This window comes from Choloepus didactylus, chromosome 24, assembly GCF_015220235.1.
Source record: "Choloepus didactylus isolate mChoDid1 chromosome 24, mChoDid1.pri, whole genome shotgun sequence".
Classification (NCBI taxonomy): Eukaryota; Metazoa; Chordata; class Mammalia; order Pilosa; family Megalonychidae; genus Choloepus; species Choloepus didactylus.
In genome coordinates, this window is record NC_051330.1 from 21,536,387 (window position 1) to 21,543,562 (window position 7,176).

Consider the following 7,176-nt stretch of genomic DNA (forward strand, 5'->3'; position numbering starts at 1 on the left):
GGGAGAAACTGAAAGGAAAACAGGGTTCACAGGACAAAACAGTTTCTAAATCCCACAGGGAAAACTTCATTAGATTTCAAAGTGTGAGAGTCATTTATATAATGATGTGTACTTGGGACTAGAGAGAACAAGAGTCCAACACATTCCAAAGACTTATGGAGTAGTGTTATTTCTACAAGAGCTAGTGTGAGTGCTCAAATAATCCATGCATTGGGAAGACCACTTTCTACTTTGCCCCACCTTCCTCAAACATCAGGGTGCAGCATGGAATCTGCATCTCCAGGGCAAATGCTCTGCCCTCTCCAAATATTGAGGTGGTGACCAGTTTCTCCTCAGTCCCCCTGGAATGTGCTTCCCCATCTCTGAGACATTAAGTGACAACACATTTCCTGAGCACCAAGATGGAAAGCCTACTCCCTAAACCTTGGGCAAACTCACACTTGTGTGCATTTGTTGCTCTTTTCTCCTTGCCTGAGATTTTCTGACTACAGATGTCAACCTCTATGATTTCCCTTAAAGAATATTTTCCTTCAATTTGTCCCATCACCATTCCTTCCAGTCCAGACTGGCAGAGATTCCAGTTATACAGATGTCACAAAAAAATTGTTGGTTTGGCATGAAGCATACAAGGTTCAAAACTATTAGACAATAGGACTTTCCACAAGTCCTATCTGGATAAACACATCTCTAGCCTTGGGTTATACTAAAATGGCTGTTGGGTTCCATATTTGGTGGAATCCTCATGTATGGCTGTAAACTTCTGAAATCTAACATTTTGGAAGCCCAGAATATTCCAAACTATCAGTTTCTGCTTTCTTTGTACTCAAGAGTACATTTCTCAACTTATCCATCTCTTCTGGCATTTTACAGTAACCTGCAAGGAGAGAGTAGGCTACACCTTCCACAAGTAGTTGGGAGATCCCTTTTTTCTTTTTTTTAAATTCAGCGTTATTGAAGTATATTCACATACCATACAATCATCCATGGTATACAATCACCTGTTCACAGTACGATCATATAGTTATGAATTCATCATCACAATCTATTTCTGAACATTTTCCTTACATCAGAAAGAATCAGAATAAGAATATAAAATAAAAGTAAAAAAAGAACACCCAAACCATCCCCATCCTACCCTGTTTGTCATTTAGTTTTTATCCCCATTTTTCTGCTCATCCATCCATATACTAGATAAAGGGAGTGTGATCCACAAGGTTTTCACAATCACACTGTCACCCTTGTAATCTACATTATTATATAATCATCTTCAGGATTCCAGACTGCTGGGTTGGAGTTTGGTAGTTTCACGTATTTGCTTCTAGCTATTCCAATACATTAAAACCCGAGAGATGTTATCTATATAGTACATAAGAATGTTCACGAGAGTGACCTCTTGACTCCATTTGAAATCTCTCAGCCACTGAAACTATTTCATCTCATTTTGCATCCCCCTTTTGGTCAAGAAGATATTCTCAAGCCCATGATGCCAGGCCCAGATTCATCCCCAGGAGCCATATCCTGTGTTGCCAGGGAGATTTACACCCCTGGGAGTTGGGTCAGATCTGCTTCATTCATATCACTAATTGAAGTCTGGGCTCTTTTTCAACCTTTTTTTTAACAGTTGCTGTATGCACTAATACTGACATTCATGTCTGATGAGCTCTAGCTCTGAGTTTCAGGTGTCTTTGAGATACACATTGTTCCAGAGACCAATCAGGTTATACACTAAGGGATCAGCATCTCAAAGTTTAGAGATAGGCATTACAATTCAGGAATAGAGTTGATGGCTGTAAGAGCTTACAATCTAGGGACTATTACAATAATCATGTCCACGTTAGGCTATGTTCTAAGATTCAATTCTAAGTTTACACATTGTAGTTAGTCCATGTTGGTGAGGCATTATAGTGTTTGCCTTTATTTCTGGTGTACTTCATTAAAACACTGTGTACAGGATCCATTCACCTCATTGTGTGTCTCACAGCTTCACTCCTTCTCATAGTTGCTCAATATTCCATTGTATGCATACACCATAGTTCACCATTCTGTTCCTCAGTCTATTTACCCTTAGGTCACATCCACCCATTGCAAATCATGATTACTGTCTGCATGAACAACAGTTCGCAAATGTCCATTCATGTCTCTGCTCTCAGATCTTCAAATGACATACCCCATAATGATGTTGCAGGACCTTATGGTCCCCACATACTTAACTTTTTGTGGAACGACCACACTGATCTTCAGAAAGACTACACCATTCTATCTGCTCATCAACAGTAGATAGGTACATCCCTCTCACCATGTTTTCTCCAACACTTTTACTCCTATATATATATTTCCTACAATTTTATAGAGTTATATTCACATACCATACATTTATCCACAGTGTACAATCAGTTGTTCATGGTATCATCATAAAGTTGTTCATTTATCACTACAATCAGCACTTGAACATATTCATTATTACAAGAAAAATTGTTTTTTTAGCAATAATAAGAAAAGATAATAAAAAGAAAAATAACATGTCATACAATACAATAGTAAGGACAAAAAATAACACCACTGCCAAGAATCCCATATTCCTCCCCTATATCCCCCTCTCATATACATTTAGCAATGGCATATTGCCTTTGCTACATTTAATGGAGGTATATTACAATGTTACTGTTGACCATAGACTACGGTTTGCTTTGATTATGTTTTTTTCCTGAATACCATCCCTTTTTCAACACTCTACGTGGTTAACATACATTTGCTACCCCACATGCAAAAAATTTTTTATATTTGTATATTTAATAACAGTCATTGGCCACTCCAGTTTTTGCCAAGTTATACAGTCCCAGTCTTTATCATCTATCTTTACCTCTGGTGTCATACATTCTAGTTTGTGGATCTCTTGAGCTAAGTATTCTGGATTGTCACTTTCAAATTCTGCTTTCCATCTGACAGCAGGACTCAATCTTGCCAAATTCTCTGCCATTTTTGTGCAAGAATCACCTTTCTGTCAGTGCAGTATCACATTCAACATTTCAGTTCAAATTCTCATCAGAGCTGTCTTTAGAGTCCATTCCTACCATCAGTTTCTTCAGAGCTAACTAGGCCTTTTCTATCAAGCCCCTCACAATTCTTCCAGAATCTTCCCCTTATCCATGTAAAAAGTCATTCCAAAATGTTTGGTATTTGCAAAGTCAGCAACACCCCTCTTCTCTGCTACCAAAATCTATTCCAGTTTGCTAATCCTGCTGTTGTGTAAAATACCAGAGATGGATTAGCTTTTTAAAAGTTTATATGGCTACAAATTTCCAGTTCTAAAGCCAAAAATGTACCCATGCAATGCCATCAAATAGGGTATACCTTCACTGAAGAAATGCTGTTAGAGTCTGAAAAATTCTGCTATCTCTAAAGGCATTAAGATGGCATCTGCTCACTCTCAGGTTGCATTTCCAAATGGCATTATCCAAAATATCTCTTGGCTTAGCTTCTCATGGAAAATTCTGAGCTATTATCTCCAAAGTATCAGCAAAATCTGTTTAAAAGGCTGTCTCTAAAATGTCTCTCTCAACTGCAGCACTGAACTCCTTTTCTCTGAGCTCTTATAGGTCTTCAGGAAACTAATCAAGACTGGTGCTGTATGGGTGCAGCCACACCTCCACAGAAATATTCTAATCAGAGCTATCACATAGAGTTGGGTGGGTCACATCTCCATGGAAATAACCAAATCCAAATTTTCTTACTTAATCAACCTTAAGTGATCAGTTCCTGCAAGATTACATTAAGCATGGCTTCTCTGGGGGACATAATATATTGAAACTGCCACATATCACACACTGGACCCCAGAAAAACATGATCCTTCAATACACAAAATAAATTCATCCCATCTCATCAGAAACATAAATTCTTTCATTAACAAGAAATAAGTATAAGATCCCATCAAAATCAGTCACAGGTGTTGTCTTGTCCTAAAGCAAAATTCCCCTCTAGCTGTGGAACTGTGAAACAGAACTAGTCATCTGCTGCCAATGTGCAAAGGAAGAACAGTCATAGGATAAAGGTTACCATTGGCATAGGGAGGAACTGAAAGGAAAACAGTGTTCACAGGACCAAACATTTCTAAAAACCACAGGAAAAACTTCATTAGATTTAGGAGTCATTTATATAATGATGTATCCTTGGGGCTTGAGAGAACAGGAGTCCAAAACTTTCTAAAGATTTATGCATTTTATATTATGGATTAGCTTTTATAAAGGGGTTTTACATGGCTACAGATTTCCAGTTCTATAGCCAAAAAATGTATCCATGCAATGAAATCTGAAAGGGTATACCTTCACTGAAGAAAGGTTGTTACCATCCAAATATTTCTGCTAGCTCTGAAGGCACAAAGATGGCATTTGCTCACTCTCAGGTTGCATTTCAAATGGCATTTTCCAGATTGTCTCTTGGCTTATCTTCTCATAGCAAACTCTTGGCTAATATATCCAAATTGTCAGCAAATATCTGCCTTCAGCATCTGTCTCTAAAATGTCTCTCTCAGCTACAGCACAGAACTCCTTTTACTTGAGCTCTTATATGACACCAGAAAACTAATCAAGATTTGTGGTATATGGATGGGACCACACTCCAATGGAAATAATCAAATCAGAGTTAGCACCTAGAGTTGGGTCAGTCATATTTCCATGGAAACAGCCAAATCCAAATTTCCTTACTTAATCAGTATTATTAGATCAGCCCTGCAAGACTGCATTAACATGGCTACTCAGGGAGACATAATATATCCAAACTGCCACATTCCACACCATGGACCCAAGAAAAACATGACTTTTCCATACACAAAATATATTCATTCCATCTCATTAGAAATACAAATTCTTTCAATAACAATAAGCAAGTACAAGATCCCATCAAAATCAATCATGGGTATTATCTTGTCCTAAATCAAAATTCCACTCTAGCTGTGGACCTCTGAAATGAAGAACAAAAGTTATCTGCTGCCATGTAAAAAGGAGGAACAGACATAGGATATAGGTTCCCATTGGAATAGGGAGAAGTTGAAAGGAAAACAGGGGTCACAGGACCAAATCAGTTCTAAAACCCACAGGCAAAACTTCATTAGATTTCAAAGTCTAAGAGTCATATATATAACAACATTGTATCCTTGGGGTTTGAGGGAACAGGATTCCAACCATTTCAAAGGCTTTTGCAGAAGCCTTATTTCTCCAAATGCTAGGGTGAGTGCTGAAACATATCCAAGCATTGGGAAGACCACTTTCTACATGGCCCCACCTTTGACAAACATCAGTGTGTGGTACAGAATTTGCCCCTCCAGGGTAAATTTGCTGCTCTTTCCAAATAGTGGGGTGGTGGCCAGTTTCTCCCCAATCCCCATGGAATATTCTCCCCTTTCCCTGAGACCTTATGTGGCATCATATTTCCAGAGCATAAAGACAGAAAGCCTACACCATAACTCTTGAACAAACTCACCCTTTCATAGGTATTGGTTGCTCTACTCTCCTTGCTTAATATTTCTTGACTACAGACCTCAACTTCAATGATTTTTCCTTAAAGAATATTTTTCTTCAATGTGTCCCAACCCCATTCCCTCCAGTCCAGACTAGCAGTGATTCCAGTTATATAGATGTCACAAAAAATTGTTGGCTTGTCATGAAGCATACAAGGGTCAAAACCATTAGACAATAGGAATTTCCACAAATCCTGTCGTGATAAATGCATCACCAATCCTGGATTGTCCTGAAATCGCTGTTGGATTTCAAGTTTGGTTAAATCCACATGTAGGGCTGTAGCTTCTGGAATCTAACATTTTGAAGCCCCAAATTTTCCAAACTATAATTTTCTGCTTTCTTTGTACACAAGAGTTCATTTCTGTTCATCCCTCTCCTCTGCCATTTTACTATAAGCTGCAAGGAGAAACCAGGCTATGTTTCCCATATGTAGTTTGGAGATCTCTTGAGCTGAGTATTCCAGGTTGTCACTTTCAATTTCTGCTTCCCATCTGACATGAGGAGTCAATCCAGCCAAATTCTCTGCCACTTTTAAACAAGGATCACCTTTCTGCCAGAATGCAATATCACATTCAACATTTCTGTTCAAAGTCTCATCAGAGCTATCTTTAGAGTCCATATTCCTACCATGAGTTTCTTCAAAGACAGCTGTGCCTTTTCTATCAAGCTCCTCACAATTCTTCCATAGTCTTCCCCTTATCCATGTAGAAAGCCTTTCCACAGTTTTTGGTATTTACAAATTCAAAAACACCCCTCTTCTCTGTTTTCAAAATCTGTTGCAGTTTGTTAATGCTGCTGTTATGCACAATACCAGAAATGGATTAGCTTTTATGAAGGGGATTTATGTGGTTACAAATTTCCAGTTCTAAAGTAAAAAATGTATCCATGCAATGCCATCAAATAGTGAGTACCTTCACTGAAGAAAGGCTGTTAGCATCCAAGAAATTCTGTTAGCTCCAAAGGCACAAAGATGGCATCTGCTCACTCTCAGGTTGCATTTCCTAATGGCATTCTCCAAAATGTCTCTCAGCTTAGCTTCTCATGGCAAATTGTGGGCTACTATCTCTAAAGTGTCAGCACAAGTCTGCTTTCAGTGTCTGTCTCTAATATGTCTTTCACACTGAGATTCTTCTGTCTGAGCTCTCATTGGACTCCAGGAAACTAATCAAGACAGGTGCTAAATGGGTGGGGCCACACCTCCATGAGACTAATCTAATGGGAGTTAGCACTTAGGTTTGGGTGGGTCACATCTCCATGAAATAACCAAATCCAAATTTTCCTACTTAATTAACATTAGGAGATCAGCCCCCAAAAGTTTGCATTAAACATGGCTCCTCTGGGGGAAATAATATATCCAAACTGCCACATTCCATACTGTGGACCCCAGAAACACATGATTTTCCCATACACAAAGTACATTCATCCCATCAAATCACATAAAATAAATTCTTTCAGTAAGTATAGGCAAGGACAAGATCCCATCAAAATCAGTCAGAAGTATTGTGTTTTCCTAATGCAAAATTCCCCTCTAGCTGTGAACTGTGGATCTTAGAACAAGTTGTCTGCTACCAATGTGCAAAGAAGGAACAGTTGTAGGATAAATGTTCCCATTGGCATAGGAAGAAACTGAAAGTAAATCAGGGTTCCCAGGACCAAAACAGT